General features: G+C 36.2%; 1 long non-coding RNA gene across 1 annotated transcript; it reads left to right on the top strand.

Annotated features, from left to right (window-relative positions):
* Positions 1–9,368: 9,368 nt before the first annotated feature.
* LOC107880031 lies at positions 9,369–19,773 on the top strand. The gene is made up of 5 exons (XR_007052637.1): positions 9,369–9,578; positions 10,104–17,329; positions 17,417–17,566; positions 17,697–17,765; positions 17,964–19,773. It is a non-coding gene; the product is annotated as an uncharacterized LOC107880031 (long non-coding RNA).
* Positions 19,774–20,321: the final 548 nt, after the last annotated feature.

Below are 20,321 nucleotides of genomic sequence, written 5' to 3'. Positions count from 1 at the left end.
TGATCACCACCATTTTAGTAAAGTTAACTTTAGAATTAGAAAAAACTATTATAGTTTTGAACTACATAGGGTCTGATTTCTCTTCCGTGAGTTACGTAGGCAGCCTTTCAGCCCGTTCTCTATCTTCAAAAACTTTGTTGTCCTTCATTTTCATGAAAGAAAAGATAAGATTGGAAAGAAGATAAGTTGAGCCTTCTTGATGAATTCCACCTATCCATATCATTAACCAAAATCTTGTTCTTGAAATTCTCAAGTTATCATTACTTCATGGATCGATTCGCATGAGAAGAGAAACAAATTTATCTGTTTACTTCCTACCTTATCATCTTGCTTTGCTTATTAATAACAGAATCTAACATGTCAGCTTTTGAGTTGTTTTTACTTTGCAGGTAATAGAAACTACTCTGTGTTGGCACAAAATGACCCTACTTCACTAGATCAAACTGTGTTGTCACAAAATGGCCTTACTTCACCAGATCAAAATGAATAAGAGATCCCCTTCTTTATTATATCTTTGTTACAGGAAAAGAAAGATGACTAGTAGTAAAACTAGACTCTACCAATCATTTTTCAAACTTGTCAGCAATGGTTTCATGGATGGAATAAGATGAATGTGAGGGAAGAATTTTCCAAGATAACTGGGATCATGGAAGATTAATTGGAGGAAACATTGTTGAACTGGACCTCCACTCCACTCATGACTCTTTGCGCGTCGTATAACAATAACTTAAAACCTGTCATAGTTATGTCATGTCAAGAAGTAAGATAATGATAACACTAGAATAGTCAATAGAAGAGTCAAAGAGTCGAGAATCAAAGAAGCATAATCAAGAGGAAACCGAGGTGGTTAACTAGGAAGGCACTGACTAAGGGAATTGGACATTTGATCCTTTGTTCTATCAAGACAAATGCAATGCAAATGCCATGTCATCCATAGATGTTCTTATTTCTATCCTAGTGAGATGGATAAGAGAATTTAGGGCCATTATGAGTTTATATACGAACTAAGTTTGACCTGAATTTCCATGAAAGGGATACGTAGGCGTCCTATGTTGGCTTCGGTCAACCCCTAAGGATAATTTATCCTTTTTTTTATGTATGAACTATGTTTGACTTGAATTCCCAAGAAAGGGGTATGTAGGCAACCTATGTCAGCTTCGGATAACCCTTAGGAGAATTTACTCTTTACTTATATGTATGAACTACGTAATGACCTGAGTTCTCAAGAAAGGGGTAGTAGGCAGCCTATGTCGACTTCGATCAACCCATTAGAATTTATATATATCCCTAGCGTAGTCCTAAACTATATTTGACCTGATCCTACTTCAACGGGATATGTATGCGCCCCAACAGCTCAGTCATACAACCCCAGTAAATGGAAACTGGGGCAGAATTTTCAAGAAGGAATCTCAAAAATTCACAAGAGGAAGATCACATTCCAAAAACAAAGAGAACGAAGACTTCGGATCCTCTCAAGCTAAGATCATCTCAAACAACTTTAAAATGGGGCAGAAATTTTGAGAGGGTCCTCAAAATTTCCCCTAATATATTGGAATATATTTCAAATCCCCAGCACCAGAGGTCAAAGTCAAGTTTTGGAAATCATTAGTTGCGACAAAGTCTAGATAGACTAAATCTCTGACTATGATAGGACTTCTGATAGAGAGACTCAACAATGCTGAATCCCTAGCAATCCTTCGTTAAATATCACACATAGTCAGAACCAAGAGAAAGACATTGTTGGGATTGTACATGACTGGCAGAGATTTTATAAAGCTTTTACAAAAATTTTCTAAACTATTTTCTAAAATTAAGACTACTTTCAAAAATCTTTGCAAATCTTTTTACTTAGTGAATACCTAGGCATCTATTGGGATGAGGAGTCAGGGTGGAAGTCCCAACATGATGGAGTACCCAAAAGATGGTGAGAAGAAAGCCAAGGATCGAAGAAGGTCAACATAGAGTAGTTTCACTCAAAACTATTCATTTTTTTGTCGATGTAGGGATAAGTACACAAAATGAGAATCTTTTACAAAATATCCCCAAGCGAGTTGCGAGCCACACCAGAGCAAATAATACTCAAGAACGGTATTTTTAGGTAGCCCCAAAAATGGATTTCATATTCATTTATCGAGGACCTTTTGAATTATCTATCTCATTTCTTGAGACCATGAAGGACAAACAAAGGCGCCTTATCTTCTTTATGAATATTGTATTTAGAATTTTTTAAAAAATAGTCATTAGCAAAAGAGACTTTGGATCTACTAAAAATTTACCTTAAGCGCAAGTACAGTCAAGGGAGTCAACACAATCAAAAGGATCACTCGATAGGAGGAAGAGCAGAAAGTCATCCTCAAAATTTACCTTGGCGTGAAGAAAACGGTACCGATCCCCAAACAAGGACTTTGCCCAATTTACTTGCATCTGATTGATTTTCTATTTAATTATTTCTTCTAAAAGAAAAAATTAATAGAAAAGTAAGATATTTAAATCATGATACTTAGTATTCATCATTAAACTGTCATAAAGCTTGTTTGTGGTCATCTGTGAGAGTGACATTGTGCCTACTAACTATTTACCTTGAGTACAGGTACGTGTAGAAAGAAAAACACAGATAACGAACTCAGGTGAAACTGTTTTCAAATCACCGGAAGAACTATTTCATATCATTGCCGAGAGGGTCATTTCATGTCATTATCTATAGGGTCATTTCATATCATTGCTGAGAGGGCCATTTCATGTCACTGCCGAGAGGGTCATTTTATATCATTGCCAAAATGGACATTTCATGCCATTGCCGAGAGGGTCATTTCATGCTATTGCCAAGAGGGCCATGTCATATCATCTCACTACCGAAAGAGATAGTTCATGCATTGGCAAAAGGGCCATTTTATCTCACATCATTACCGAGAGGGCCAATGTATTTAATATTTATTGACATGCGAGATAGCATATGCTGGCATCGAGGATATGATCAATATTTAATATATGTTGACACGTGAGATAGCACACACTAGCGTTGAGGATATCATTAATATTTAATATTTGTTGACACGCGAGATAGCATATGCTGGCGTCAAGGATATCATCAATATTTAATATCTGTTGACACGTAAGATAGCATATGCTGGCGTCGAGGATATCATTAGCATTAAATATTTATTGACACGTAAGATAACGAATATAATTAATATTTAATATCTGTTGACACGCGAGATAGCATACCCTGTCATTGAGGATATCATCAATATTTTATATCTATTGACATACGAGATAGCATATGCTGGCGTCGAGAATATCATCAATATTTAATATCTGTTGACACGCTAGATAGCATGCACTGGTGTCGAGGATATCATCAAAATTTAATATATGTTGACACGCGAGATAGCATACACTGGCGTTGAGGATATCATTAGCATTTAATATTTGTTGACATGTGAGATAGCATACGCTGTTGTCGAGGATATCATCCACATTAAATATCTGATGACAGATAGCATATGCTAGCATGGAGGATATCATCCGCATTAAATATCTGATGACATACGAGATAGTATACGCTGGCATCGAGGATATCATCTGCATTAAATATCTGATGACACTCAAGATAGAATATGCTGGCATCAAGGATATCATACATATTAAATATCTGATGACATGCGAGATAGAATACATTGGTGTCGAGGAAATCATCCGCATTAAATATCTGATGACACGCGAGATAGCATACGCTGGCATCGAGGATATCATCCACATTAAATATCTGATGACACGTGAGATAGAATACGTAGCGTCGAGGATATCATCAACATCTAAATATCTGATGACACGCGAGATAGTATACGCTGGTGTTGAGGATATCATCAGCATCTAATATTTGTTGACACGCAATATAGCATATGCTGGCATCAAGGATATCATCAGTATCTAATATTTGTTGACACGTAAGATAACATACACTGGCACCGAGTATATCATTAGCATCTAATATCTATTAACACGTGAGATAGCATACTCTGGCATCAAGGATATCTCATCATTTCATGAATCAATATCTGAATGCATCAAAAGCACGTAATTCAAAGAGACGTCTTTAAGTCGCTATCTGAAAGCGAATGACATATGAGACTTCCTAGAAATTGACAATTTGAGGGCCATCTATAAGTCATATTATTTGAAATAGGATAGCGTGCAAGATTATGTATGAGTAGATAGCTCATAGGTCATCCGTAAGCTGCAATAACATCCTAACCGAATAGTGTGCAAGGTTATCCAAAAATTAATAGTTGAAGGTTATCCATAAGTCGCAGCTAAATACTTACCTGAGAATATGCGAGATTATTAAATTGATATGTCCAAGGGTTCTCTATAAGCTGCGTCATATCCTAGATCAATTATGTGCAGGACTACCCAAAGACTAGTAATTTGAAAGATATCTATAAGTCATATTGTATGATAATGGGCAGAATTACCTAAATGCTACTAATTCACAGGATATCTGTAAGTCGCCTTGTATCCAATATCAAATAATGCGCGAGATTATCCAAAGATTGACAATTCAAGGAAAATCTCTAAGTCGAATCGATACAAAAGATGCGCAAGACTTACCCAAGATCATATGCAAAGAATTATTGGCAATAACCCGAGAGGTTATCATTTCACAAGAATTATAGGTGACTCAAAAGGGTTGCCGCATCAACACAAGATTACACGGTTACAAGGACTGTTCTGCATAAAGTGTCATCGGTGTCCGAAAGGGCCACCCCACTTTGAAGACATATTCAACCGACAAGTGAGTTAATTATGAAACAACCAAGAGGGTTGTTGTGTCTGTTGTTGAAAATTACTTCTTTCCAAATAGGTACATGAAAGGGTGACTTCGCTTTCAGGCAACAACTCATATATAGATATTGGCACTAACGATTTTTGTTTGAGATATTGTCGAGAGCATCTAAGAGGATGAAAATCTCAAAATTAAAATCATAGGTGCGGGCGACTCCAAAAAAGACGCAGAACAATGTGGAACTCTTTCTTAGCAGCAAAATGGTACATAATCTAGAGAGGGATGTCAAACTCTTTGGACGCGACCTAAAGGATGATCACCACTACTATTCAACCACACCCATATTATAAGGTATGTGGGTATTTCTGGATATTCTGGTTTCAGCTTCACCTTCAAGATTTTTCTAAACTCATACCAAGGGTAATCTTCTCTTTCTTTCAAATTTGGGTGGCAACACACTCAAAGTTTTGGAAATTATGTTCAGGTAAGTTCTTGTATATGGATTTGAAGGATCCCACAATCATGGTTAAGAGGTTACAAGCCTCTTTTTCACAACTCAATCAACTTGTCACTTATACCAAGCCGAAGATTGTCTAAAATAAAAGACTATCTTTTCTACAGATCGAGTTGAACTACAAGCAGTCTGATTCCCTGAGTCTCAGGGATATGTAGGCTGGGATCTACTTTGAAAACACGATTGCATTCCAACCTACCTTCAAATTCATTCATTCCCCAGTTTTTTGGTTTTATCAAAAACTCTAAAACCGAGATAGCTTGTGAATTTTTGGAAATCGTGCTTTACATAAAGATTTATGAACTACAATTGGCCAAAATTCTCATATAACCTGAGATATGTAGGAAACCTGATACCAAGGTCCTGACATGACTCTATGAAACTCGTGCGAAAGCCAACCTCTTTCAAATTCGAATTTGTGGTCGGACAAAAATTAGGAACGTCAACCTCTCTTTACCCAGGGTTACTTTCATCCACCCTACCCAATGGGAGGGGGCAGTTGTTGCTTAATTTTTTCACACCACGACTAAATTTAATACTGAGTTTTTTTTAATTTTTAATAAAATTAAAATATTTATTTTATCTGAATTAAAACCGTTCAAAATATTTTTGTACATAATTTTTTCACTCTAAGTAGAGATTATAAATTATCGTGTCCCATTATACAATATTATATAATTTTATTACTTAAATATTTATTCAATTGAATATCGAATTTAATTAAGGATTATTTTATAAAATACATATAATGATTAAAATCTTGATTTTAATATAATTTATTATCAAATAATTTATTTGGATATATATTTATTTGATTGTATTAAATCGAGAAACTCAAGATTAAATAAGGTATTAATTCGTATTGAATTTCAATTCAATTTAACCAACCTATTAAATTTGATCATAATTGAAACTAAATTGTCTACAATTGCAATGCAATTGGCCAATTAACTTTAAATTTGGCCAAAATTTAAATAAAATAGGTTAGATCATAATAAGAATTATTTTATATATAGCCTTTAGTCTAATTGAGATTATTTTTTTCTAAATAATTCTGAAGATTATCAATTTTCTAATTTAATTAGGGTTATTTTTACCTAATTAAATCTAATTGGGGTTATTTTAACCCCAACTAAATTTAGTTAGGGTTATTAAATAACCCCAATTAAAACCCAATACCTGGCAGCCCATGCCAATCTTAACCAAACACCAACCCAATTTAACACCACCAACTCTCATTAAACAGAAGGCCCAACACCCAAAGCCAGCTGACCCTGCCCAACTTTCTATTCCCCTTCTTCTTTAATCAACAACAACAGCCAATAAAATGACAATTCAACCAAAACAAATCCAACAACAATTTTAATGACGAAACACACAGATACAGCAAACAGTCGCAAACACGGTACAATGACCACAGCAATGAAATAGGTCAGCCAGCGCTGACTCAACCCCAGACCCAGCTACATCCGTAACCCGCCAACAACCCGATTCCAACTCGTAATCCGACTCGTATCCACCATGGCTTTAACAAAGATTCTTGAAGCTGGACAGCTCAGCCTCAAAATCATTTCAAATTTGTACGGTTTTCGTATAATTCCACCTGATAACCTTATACTTTTTTTCAAAATTCAAAGTTCCCTTATGACAAGAATTTCAAAAAGGCCCTCAAATTATTTTTTCCACATCGACAGAAGAAAATATCATCCCCTAATTTTTTTTTTATAAAAAACTCTTTGTAGAGCTAATAAAACCAAGTCGGAGAGGATTGAAAAAACCTCTGAGGAAGATATTCCAATTTTTTCAGTAAAAATATTTATTTTTGTAAAATTCATCGGCTAATTGAAGTCTCTGAGTTGACAGCGATCTTTTCTGGTGGTGGCTAATCCCGATAAAGTCCAACGTTGAAATTTTGCTGCTCCCAAAAAGGTAAAGACCACGTAGTGATGCTTCAGTGTCTTAGTTTTGTGTTTCTAGTTTCGGTTCCTCGCTAATGATGTTGAATTTGATTATGAATCGTTGTTTCCACACGAGGGTCTTACGATATAATTTCTTAATTGGTTTTATTCGTACCTCGTATCCGTCGTTCACTTTTGCTTGAACATTGTGTTCTGTTGAAAGGATAAAAAGTGTTATGACCTTTTGGTATTTGACGGTAAATATTTGCTTTATATCATCGTGATTATGTTCATCCCTAATAATGTTATACATGTTTTGTCGATTTTGATAAGCTAGTTATCGTTATCACCTTTTTTCTTTGACATATTATCTAGGTTATCGAATAAAGTAAGGAGACATTTGGTGGTAATTATTAAATTATCAAGGAGGAGAAATTTCGTCACTAGTCGAAAATTTTGCTTGTGTTTGCCTATCATCGTCTTTTTGTTAGCTTGTTTTCTTTATTTAAGTATTCATCTAATTTTTTCTGTGGTAGATTTTTGAGTAGCACTTTTCTTGATATGTTTAGTGGGTATAGAAATCCCGACGTTAATTGAGCCATTTCGCTAAAATAGATTGAAAATGTTGTTGCAGTTGTTTATCCGCTGCAATTGTTAAGAGTGGTTTTCCTTATGTCATTACTTTCATACTCGAATCACTTAATTATTGAGTTAATACACCTTTGGCTATGATTAATAGAACTTAGGATGTGATTCGATCGAACGATGTTATTTTGCCAATTTTGAATTTAATCTTCATGCTCATAGCCTAAAACTTGTAAGGATTTTGTAAGGCTTTGATCAAAAAGAAGTTTTCGTGAATTCAAAATTCGTAATTTGCTCATTCATTTGTATTCTTCTTTTCGTTCTCCTCATTCTCCGTTAAACATTCATGCTTTCTTTTTCCTTTTTTTTGTTCCATAAAGGCTTATTACTAGTTAAAGTTTGTATTTTTGTAGCTAAATAAAATTATTTGGATATTTTTTACTCATGCATAATATGATTGTTGAACGATATTTCACTTTTAGAAATCTAAAATTTTATTTTTATTTTCTTACTCCGGATTGTTATATGTGCTCTTTGTGTGTATAAAGACTTGATTCATGTCTCTCTTTTATTCATAATATCAAAAGAGAATTCAAGATGTCTTAGAAATATAAACCATAGGTCGTTACACATTTTTTCATAAAATGTTGATTGTAATTTAGATTTATAAATTTTCGTTAATGTCGCCTTAATTGAAATTTAAAGATTCTCTTTCTTGAAAAGTTAACCTATATTTTCTTTTGTAATATGGATTAGTGTCTATGTTTATTCAATTTTAGAAGTCATGAGTATTTTTCTTGTTGCCTCATCCCTTTAGTTTCGCAAGCTTACGTTGTTTGTTTCTCGCATTAATTCATTGAATATGATCTTCTTCCTTTTACCTTTATTCATTCTTAATATGAACATAAATCATGAGGCATGCGAGTGGATGTTTTTACTTTTCATTTTATCTATTGGCTCTCACTCTTGTTATATGTGTGCAAGTGTGCATATCATTGTAATTCTAAAATTGATTATTGATATTTTCTTTTTCTTTGAACTATGTAACTATTATGCCTTTAACATATATTAATTTCTTTATCTTCTCTTTGCTTGCAAAAAATATCTCAAGTTCAAATAGACTCCTCTCCTCTTGCATTTCGTAATGGGTCAATGAGGCTCACTCTTCGAGTCAAGTCCAAAGTTGAAATCCAAGGTCCAGTACATGGCGTGTGGATGCTAAAAGATAGACGAAGAAGAAAAATGTGTCAAAACTCATTGATGAGGCCACTAAGAGACTTGAAAAGTCTCAATTTTTATTATTGTCTTCTTTTTATTTATTAATTTAGTCATTTATTTATTCATTTATTTAGACCTCGAAGACAAAGTTGTAAATTTTAAACAATAAATACTACCTACAATTCGTAAGAAGGGGTCATAGTAATTAAAGCAGTATCAGGTTGCAGATCCAACTACAGTCCCTACTTATGGGCCCGTAGGTGATACCTGCGGCCCATAACTAGGGGTCATGGGTAGGGAATTTTTTTATTTTTTTTTTAAATATGGGTTGGTTCATTCCAACCGGACCCAGATCGATAACCCAAGATATAAAAAATCCTAAAACACGACCTTTAAACCCTCCAACTCTTCAGTTACACTCTATCTGTTAAAATCAAACTCTTCAAATCCTATTCAAATGTTTAAAAAGAAAAACCACATTCCACTTCAAATCCTTTTACCCCACTTGCATGCATTATTCTGTGAAGTTAAGGCTAAATTAAGTTTTTATCTTCTTCTTCTATAGTCTTTATTCAAGGTAACGCTTTCTTGGTCCCTATCCATTTGAAAAGTTGACATGAACATGGAACTTGAAATTACATGTTGCATAAACCTGAACTTACTAGATTCTCATAGTTCTTGCAATATTTAGACCCTAAACATGGTGAAAATTAAATTGTTGCATAAGTTTTGGTCAGGAAAGCCTGTATCAATACAAAAAATGGAAGCAGAAGCTGATTAACTAGAATAATGTGGAAATACCTATGATAATTGAAGTGATGCATGTTGTAATGATTAAATTTTGTTTGAAATTGGAAATTTATTTGTTTTAGATGGGAATTTTGGGAAAATTTCGACATACCCTCAGCCTGTACGATCCCGTAACTGGCCACATAGGTGTCAGTGTTAAATCCCTGAAGGTTTAAGGCTTTTTCTAATACCTATAAAGGCTACTTATAGCCCCGTAGTTAAGGGCCCTAAGTAGCCTTAAGCTAAAATGTCAATTTTCTTCTCAATTCTTGTTCTCGTATTGTGTTTCAATCACTAAAAACTCTTTTTATAGGTACTATGGCACCCAAGGCTACACTAAAGAAGGGAGTATAATCCAGGTTGAGAGATGAGTCTCCCGAGTGGAGTGGATCTGTTGAGGAGTACCTTATGTGTGCGAAAAGTCCACCCTTGTCTCCACGCCAAACTAGGGGATAGGCATAGAGGCAAGCTGCAGCCAAGAAAGCTACTCAGTCATCACCATATACTATTCATTCGGGATCTCTGCCTTCACCACCACAGGCACGGCAGTTAGGGCCCTAGAATTTACCAGCTCATTTTATCCGGACTAGGCCTCGAGTGTAGTCAGTCATGACTTCACCACCACACTATCCCCAGTCTGATGAGGGAGAGGATGAATCAAGTTATGGTTCTGGTGAGGAGGAGTATTCAGCTGGAGCCCAGTCTAAGGAGGGGTCAGAGTCTGCTTTTGGTATGATAGTGAGATTTTATTCAATTTAGAGGCATCTCAGTCTAATAAGGGTGTTGATGTAGTTCAAGTTACTTAGGAGGTTTCTTCTTCATCTCAGAGTGCTCAAGATATTTTTTCTTCAACATCTGCTACCTAGGAGTCAAAGTCCACACAGTCTTCATAGTCCTACGTGCTTAGCTTATTTTGAGATGGTGTTTTAAGGGAATGTAGAGTATTAATAACAAAGACAACACTATTGCTGAGCAGGGTAGACCATAATGCGGTATTATGGAGGAGACCCAAATTGATTTGGTCACTTTGGTAGGTACTTCATGCATACAGGTTGTATTTGAGAGATATTGATTTGGATGGATGATGCAACCATTAGGTTCTTACTTCCCGATAATTGTCCAGGAGTTCTATGATTCATATATGGCGTTAGTGTATTTAGTTACCCTAGTTGAGAGGGGAGGAATGGACCAGCCCCCAAAGACTCATAACTAGTCAGAATGGTGAGGGTCGATGTATATGATGAGATAATTAGGCGGTTCTTATTTGGGCCAGAGTTTATGAGGCTGGCCACCATAGATGATTTTGATTATCATTTGAGGCTAGTGAGGAGTAGGTGTACGATGCGAGATACTAAGTAAGTAATGCAGAGAGTAGACTTGACTAGATGGGTAGCCAAGTAGATTATAGAGTTAGGTATTGATATCTTTTGGGTTGAGAAGGCATTGTTGCATTTTACAACAAAGTCTTGGTGGACGATAGTGAGGTAGCATTTAAGTCCAACATCTACGAAAAACATGCTCACTTGCGATAGAGTTGAACTGATTGCCAGCCTGATAGCTGGCTATGATATTGACTTTCCTAGGTGGATCCGAGCTGAGAAGGCATTCTACGAGTTCATCACCCTTCCCTTCCCTTGTCTAGTGCAAAGATTATGTGATGCGGCCGGAGTGCCGACTACTCTTGATGTTGATCGGAGGTTCAAGGCCACCTCCATGGTGAATATTGGTTTTGTTATGAATGCGTCCAATCCTATTATGATACAGAAAGCACAGTCATTTACTTCTTCAGGTGCGGTCTACTTTGAGGGGCCTTTTATATCTGCCAAGTAGGTTGAGAGGCCGACATTAGTTGTGGATATTGATACAAGCAATCAGTGGGTAGAGCCTAGTGCTACTACAAGTAGTGAGAAGGTTGTGGGCACTTCAGCATTGTCCTCGGCATCTACTTTGTCCCCTCGCCCACCAGTTAAAGGTTTTGTTAGTGTGCCTCAGGATTTTTTATTTCAGCTAGTGGATCGACTGTAGGAGTTGAATGACTGCCCAGGCACATACAGATACCCGATTGGCTATATTATTTGGTCAGATCAGGCCATGGGTCAGGACCACATTAGAGGCTTAAGAGGATAAATTTAAGGGCATAATGATGGCTTCCATAAAGTGGTTCGTTAGAAAGCTGCATGGGTAGATTGACATTTTTAGGCTCGGATGGGAGTACAACTTTGTGAGGTCCAGGCACCTAATTTATCAAGCCTACGTGAAGAGGTGGCCATATTGAGATCTGAGGTGCGCTCGTTAACTGAGACCCACATTCTAGTCATCCCTCCGGTGATTCCTTCTTTTACAAAACCTCTATCAAGACCTCCACCTATGGTTTTTGAATTATTTGTTAAGGATGATGAGGCCTGCCTATGTGGTCTAAGAGAGGATGTTAGGCAGAGGAGTTAGGTGAATCTAAGGAGTTCTAGTGGGCCTTGAAAAAGGCCACCGCAGAGTTGAGAGTTCAGCATGTGGTGGATAAAGATAGGCATGCCTAGATGGCATTGGGCACCTCTTCTAGTCACTCACCACTACCACCTCCTGATGATAAGGCACGTGATACCTCAGATGGAGGTGAGCCAACTTTTGATGCCTAGATTGTCCCAGGTATGTACCTACACCCTTTTGTTATTTAGTTTCTAGTATACGCTAGGGACAGTGCATTAACTTTCATTTGGGGGTGGGGGTGTACCACCATAAGGGTTTTTGTTGTCGTGTTTCTTTTTTCATCGGATGCTTTATCGAAGTTAAAATAGGCATGTTTAGGTAGTGTTTGTGTCGTAATATGTGTTATGTGTTGTTTTATTTAATTAGAAGAAAAATAAGTAACCTAAGTGCAATTGACATGTTTTGTTTTTTGTTTGTAAAAGTTTGGAAATAGGATACCCCTCCAAAAAAAATTATGAACCGTGTTTATAAATATATGTTTGACCATTGTTTTAATCTTGTTATGGCATTAGTATTAGGGAGAAAATAATCAAAGTTTAGCATTGCATGAACTGGATAGGCAGTAACTGATAATATAACCCTATACCATATGTATGTGAGGAATTTGCCTAGTTCACTTTGTGCATTTAATCCAAAACTTACCCAGTTAGTTTTTTGTAGGTTGTAGGATAATTGGTTGGGACATGATCATAGGTCATTTTTAAATTAGTCCACTCTTAGCCAAAAAGACTGTCCAAATAAGAAAGTATCCTTTGATCCCTGATGTGAGCCTAAGTTGTCCTATTTTCTTATTTTAAACCTTTTCACCTTCTTATTTAATTATAATGAACTTGTGTTGGCCATAGTCCTCCTTGGACATTGTGCACCTCAACTCAGGCAATTCACCTAAGTTGAGGGTGACTATCATAGGGGTGCGTAGTTGAAAATAGGTATAAAAAAAGGTCTTGAGAAAATTTAAAAAAAAAATAGGGTTGGGTGTGGTAGAAACATGTGAAAAAATAAAAAAAAAGAAAAAAGAAGAGAAAAAAAGAAGAAGTGAATAAATGCAAATCAAGAAGAAAACCACAGCTGATCTGAATAAGTAACAAATGAGAAAAAGGGAGAAATAAGAAAATGATGGTTGAGTAGTGGAAGCAAACAAGGTAAGGGGAGTGTCAAGGAGGGTGAGTCACTATATACCAAATATGTACCTGCCCTTAATCCTACATTACCAGCCTAAAAAAGTCCTATGGTGATCCTAGTCCAACTGTCTGAGAAACACAGATATAGAAAATAAGGGCAAGCTTATGGTATTTTATGCACATTATTGGAACCTCTTTTGAAAGCGTGAATGACATGATATCGTCCCCGCATTGACATATATTATTATACTGTGAGAGTTGGTACTTCTTTTTTATGAGGGTACATGAGTTGTAGTGTTAACTGCTTATCTGTTCGGGTGGTATAAATTGCATATACGCTTGGTTGTTTGTCGTTAATATAATGCCATCACTTGATTCCTTTGTGTCATACTGTTGATTCCTTTGTGTCATACTGTTGTGCTACATGGATCGATACAGTGGTTTTAAAACTCGTAAATAGGAGGGGGTAAGATGTTTGAGCTAAATTAAGTTGACTGACGTAGGTGCCTTAGGTTTTTTTTAGTTAAGCATCATGTTTTTTTAATTATGTGTTAGTTGCCTGAGGACATGCAAATGTTCTAACTTGAGGGTGTTGATGGGCTATGTTTCATGGCGCTTTTGATGCTTAAAACAAGGAAATTATGCAAGTACTTAGGTCTGTTTGTTAGATGTGATGCGTTTTTGTGTTAGTTTTGAAGGAAAATAGAGTTTGGAGTAGAGACAGAGCAACAGAGGATGAAAGAAAGCAAGAAATCTACTTACAAGCCCTACCTATGGGTCGTAGGTAGTACCTACTGGCCTATAGGTTGGCTTCGTTGGTAGGATCCTGAAAAGTTCTTCAAGTTGCTGTATTTTATGAGTCCTACAAAGCCTACCTACCAGGCGTAGGTAGTAACTACGGCCCCGTATGTACCCCTTTAGGTAGAAGTTCTGAAAGTTGAATACCCCTTTGATTTCTATGAACCTACCTACGGACCGTAGGTACTACCTACAACCCGTAAGTGGGGTCATAGGTTGGTGCCGACTCTATATTCCTTCTTTGTTTGGGATAGGTTTTATAGGTTTTCTGATGTATCTATAAATACCCATTGGATGTTTCATTAATATTTTACGCACTCTATACACTTATTACATTGTTTTGAGTTCTAAGATACACTTTTGATTTTGGAATTCTTGTTCTTGGTTTAATAGGGTTTGATATTAATTTGATATTTTGGTTTTCATTCTTAATTATTTGTGAGATCATTCGTATGCTTTTAGTTATGAATACTGTGCATATTCTTACAATCATGAGCTACTAAACCCCATAACTAGGGTTGTAGGAACCCTGATGCTGATGGATTGACAAAGTAGAGAAAGTGCAAAGTCGGTCTTGATTGGTGTTCTTGCATGTATTGTGATTTCTTTCATATTGATTGCTTTTTAATGGTTAAAACGTCAAGAACCCATTTGTTCTTGATACTAACTCGAGAGAGAGGTTGATATTGGGAAAAAAAAGATCCCAACAGTAATTTAAAGCTACCAATCTTCATCTAATTAACTTGACACCGAGAGAAGATAGTTAATTTGGGATCTAGGACAAAGGTTAGCAATACGACACTCTGAGACCGAGTGGAGATGAGTGAAATTCACCCAAACCAAAGTCGAGAGAGAATTAGGTGATACATAGCTTGCTAGATTCTATATGCAAAGCGCCGAGATAGTTTGACAAGCACGATAAGTCAGTGGAGTTAAAAAGTCAGGGGGAGCACAATCTGAGTGACCATCTGATACTGATAACAACCCTATTTGCCAGCATTGTTACTATTACTTTTATTCTTACAAAATCCCCTATTCACTTGCTTCACTTTCCAGCTATATCAGCAATCTCGTGATAGATTTTTGTCCTATTCCCTGTGGGATTGACCACAACTTTGTTGAGTTCTATATTTGACTATTGACCATGTTATACATTTTAGGAGGTGTAATTAGGGTGACATCATTGCTTGGAAATGTACCTTTTTAACATTGGTTCAGAGCTAAAGAAATTTGGCCAAATTGCTGCTCAAGTTTCTTAATAGGGGTAGAATGAGACTTTTTAATTTATCCCAAAAATATTTGCTCGAATCTCTTAAAGACTTTTATCAATTTTCTCCACCTCTTTCAATGTTTTAGATAGCAGATCCTCCACCCTCGAATTACTCGATTCAACATCACAACAGATCCTCCACCCTTGAATTTCTCGATTCAACATCACAACTACCAGGTGATATGCCATAGCTTTATAAAATTTTCGACACTAAAAATAAAGAAAATATTAAAGAACTGAGGTATATTTATAAATATGATATATTTGTTTAAGCTTTATACGGGAAAATAGGTCTTGGTAGTAGACGAATGAAAAAGAGCTAAAATTGGCTTAAGTATTGACATTTGGTGCCTGGCCATGACTTGTTGGGTCATGTTATGAGTCGTGGCGTGATTCGTACTAAAGATTGTGCCCAAAGTTTTGAAGATATATAAGTCAATATGTTTGCTAAGGTTCATGCTACAAATCATTGGGATAGGGGACGAGTCGTCACCTGGCTCACCCTAAAGAAATATTTCAAAAGTCTCGAAGGGGTGTAATTTTTTCCCAGTGAAAATAACTTCGCCCTACGAGTCGTTGGTAAAGTTTACAAGTTATTGCTAGACTCGTATTGAGCAAAAGAGGCCAAAGTCTTAAAAGTCCCCAAAAAAATAAGTCATCAGATGGGTCGTACCATCTGGTAATGGTAATGACTCATTGATTGACCCATAGAGACTGGCACTAATACAAAATCTTGTACTCCCTCCATTTCGGAATAAGTGAATTGTTGGGGTATTTATTGGTGTTTCAAAATAAGTGAATCATTGAATTTTTTTTCAAAGTTACCCTTATAATTTGACAAGCAATTAATTTTCGAAAAGGTATTAAAGGTCAACTTTTGCTTTTTGGAGGGTAAAAATGGAAAGTTGTGTTAAATTTATGTCTTTTGCTTTTTCCTTAATCTGTGTGCCAAAATCCAATAATTCATTTATTATGAAACGGAGGAAGTATTTTGTTTCTTTGTTTTTGGTACATACTGATGTTTGCCCTCCACAGGTACCATGAAACCAAAGAATATGATTAATAAATGCGTAAAGAAAGGGGAAAAGCCTACCCAAACCAGGGACTAGACTAAGGAAACATCCACCCGATAGGTGGTATAAGAGTACTGACAAATATAGTGGCTCAGTGGAGGAGTATCAATTCATGACATCAAAATTGGTATGAGAGTACTGACAAATAGAATGGCTCAGTGGAGGAGTATTGATTCATGACTTTAGTTAATCCATGCCAATATTTACCTGAGACATGGAGATCGAGGCCCTGAACAACGAATGCAGGGGTGACCCCACCACATACACCTAAAGGAACTCCCCATTCTGGAGAGGGAGAAAATTCAGAGTCCAATAAAGATGACGACGTAAGCAAATTCAAAAGCAAAGATGGGTCTGCATCTGATAGCCCCTCAAAATATTAAACAAGGTAGAGGCATAGTACACAGGTGTCTAGTGAGGCTAATGATGAAACCTTCATAAAATCAGCCTTCCCCACAGAATTAGCCTTCACCACAAAGTCAACCCTCACTCTAAATTTAGGAAGCTCCCTATATTGAGAGATAGGGTATTCAGGGTATGCAGACAATCTATAATCGAGGCATTACAATCAATCAAAACACGAGTCGACCAAAGAGGATCTTCTATGAGGAGCCGAGATTGATCACTATGAGTTTGTGAGGTTTTCAATAACTATATGTTTAGATAGATAACAGAGTAGCTAGGTAGATTAGTCATGCACTTGTTTGAGAGTTCTATGTTACTTAAAGGTGTTGGCTCTGCAGGGTTTTGTTATGGAGGATGCAATATCCATTTACGAGTGTTATAATTTGAGGTATTCAAGTTTATATCTCAGATTACACTATTTCATGCTTTCTTCATGCTCGAGATTTTGTTCCTTCAACTAACACTACAGATATAGATAATCAGATAGACAAGATGAGAAAGGTAAGGCTGGAGCAAATTAGTACTGATGACAACATGGTTCATTTTCGTTGGATGGCGAATATTTTTGTCATTGCAAAGAAAGATGTTGAATGGAAAGCCGATAGATTGTCGCAAATAAAGAAAGGTACATTGACCTTTACTGCCAAAAACTTTTTAGAATTTAATTCATCATTGATTGGGGCCCATATTCAAAGATAAATTTTTGCGCTTAGATCTAGATGAATTGTTGAGGGCTACGAGATTGATATTGCTAGGTTGACTGTCTGGGACATCTGGGATAAAGCTATGGAGATATGACAAGCATCATATTCCCATGTTAAGAGGTTGGTGTTCTTGTGTTTCCTAAGCTTGATTATTTTACTACGGTTCATTGCACTACTGATCTTAGGTTGATTCAGAACCCAATTGATCTTGTGTCCAAGGCAAAGGTTATAGTGGGTACTGCTTTATTAGAGGGCATTTTTCGTTAGGCATATGTATAGAGATTGACACACCCAAATTTATCGACCTTGGATCTACAGAGTCTCAAATTGAGGTCGCGAGGCCCGAGCCCCATACTATTACTTTTGCTAAGACCTTATCTACTTTATAGCGGACCTCAGTCGTGGTTTCATCGACTCCTACTCTTGGTGTATCAATGATTCACCCACTTGATGGTGGGTAGGTTATAGTTCTACAGGACTTCTTGCAGAAAGCTCTAAAGAGTTGATCAATGTTGAGTGAAGAGTGGACAACATTGAAGGAAGGGTCAGATCTTGGGTAAAAATTGAGATTAAGACAGAAATGGGAGTGATAAAGACCCAATTTGATAGTTTTGAATGGAGACTGAATACTAAGCTCGAGGGTATTTAGTCCTCATATTTGATCGAGATCAAAGAGGAGTCTGCTTCACTATGGTCAGCATTCCAAGATCATGCGAATTATAATATCGCATACCAACCCCTCTATGGTAAACTCTATAACGAGAGTTTTATAACTCAGTTTCAGGTGTCGGAAGTTGCTACGACTCCTAACTCATTATCTATCTAATTATCACATCAAACATCTCTACCAATATATTTACTGGATTTTTATAGACTAACACACCCTCAAGAATCATCCAGTCCTAGACTAGCCCTGAATTTCTCGAAATTCGGCTAACGGAGGACTAAGTGCAAATTTTATCCCCTCTTTCAGTATAACAACTACTTGGGTCATTATAGTCATGAGTAAAAGCGACTCCAAACTATAATAGAATATGAAATATACAACTACCTGTCTCTGAAGTAAAATAAAGAAATAATTATCATAGAAGAAATTGAGAACATGCTATGGACGGGGAGATCAGAAATTGAGAACATGCTATGGACGGGGAGATCACCACAATTTTTATAGATCCCAAGGCTGCATGATCACTATCCACAAATGAAACTCAAACTAGGATTTGCACCAAAGGGGTACAAAAAAGTAGGAGTGAGTACGATCCACTTATACTCAATAGGCATCATAGGTCGACCAAGCTAAGTAGACAACTAAAGAAGTAAAGCAAACTACGGGTATCACGTCAGCCCTACAAACAAAAAAAATTCTCAACGAATCAACTGTAGAGCTCTTAACAATATAATATATCAATCTTCACAAACATATAAGTATATCAAAACCACATATACAGATATCCAAATCACTAAATCATCCATATAGAAGAGATGCATTGTAGGCAACACGGTAATATGGTACGAATGCAGTTTCATATGCTCACTTCTTATACAACTTCTAAGCCTAAGCTTTCAGGATAGGACCCATAGGAATTCACAACCCATATACTAGGCACACCTTATCAAGCAACTTTCCTGACACTTCCCTTGATTAAAGAAATATATAAAATGGTTCATTTTTCTTTTGTAGAGATTTTAACTTCAATAGTATTGCCAGATCCATAAAGAATAAGATATAATGAGCGTGAATGATCATTGATTAAACAAGGATATACTAATTAGTTCAACAATGTATAAGTGAAATTCAAATCTCTCAATAATCAGTGATTCATGATTTAAGCCACCACTCGGGCAATAATGAAATAAAATCAAGATAAAGATAGAAATTCACACAAGCCCCTACTAGGGCATCACAATAGCCAAAAAAAAGTAAATAAGACACTAATAAAATTCACACAGCCCTCAAGAGGACAACACGATAATAATAATTAACTCAAATAATGTAGACAATAAGATATTTCCCCATCCATGATATGTTTTACATGATCAGCTATCTATCCCGTCCAGTCTATAGAAAGTTAAGTCATAACCTACCCGGAAAACCAAAAACATGATCTTGAACCCCTCAACAAGAAGTTTTCCCCTTTTGAGCGGCTTCAGAATGCTCCCAACTACTCAAAATGGTTTTTATACGTCAATATGAGTCTATTGATACCCATATTGGCACACTTTTGTTTTGGGTAAAACTAAAATTTTAATAAAGAATCACATTGTACATACTTTAAGGGTTCCAAATAAAATCCCATTGAAGTAGAGTCAAAAATGAGTTAGAATCAGAGAAATAAAGTGAAAAATTTGAGAAAATGATCTTTTAATGAATCTAGTCGGACAATTATGCGTGCTCAAGGCAAGCTTGCATAACTGAAATGCAAATCGCATAACTAGATATCTGGATCACACTTATGGACAATGTTCTAAAAGTTTTGGGCAAAATTTTTCAATACTGATATATTTTAGTAAAATGACCATAACTTTTTGTTTCAAAATTGGATTAATGAACGGTTGGTCATGCAAGAAAGAAGACTCGGAGATCTTTAATTTAGTTATTAAGTCTTGTAAGTCTTCATATTCTAAATATATTATTTTTTTGAAGTTTAACCCTAGTAAAAACTTAGACCAAAACTC

This window comes from Capsicum annuum, chromosome 1 (assembly GCF_002878395.1).
Source record: "Capsicum annuum cultivar UCD-10X-F1 chromosome 1, UCD10Xv1.1, whole genome shotgun sequence".
NCBI lineage: Eukaryota > Viridiplantae > Streptophyta > Magnoliopsida > Solanales > Solanaceae > Capsicum > Capsicum annuum.
This window is presented reverse-complemented; position numbering and strand designations above follow the sequence as displayed.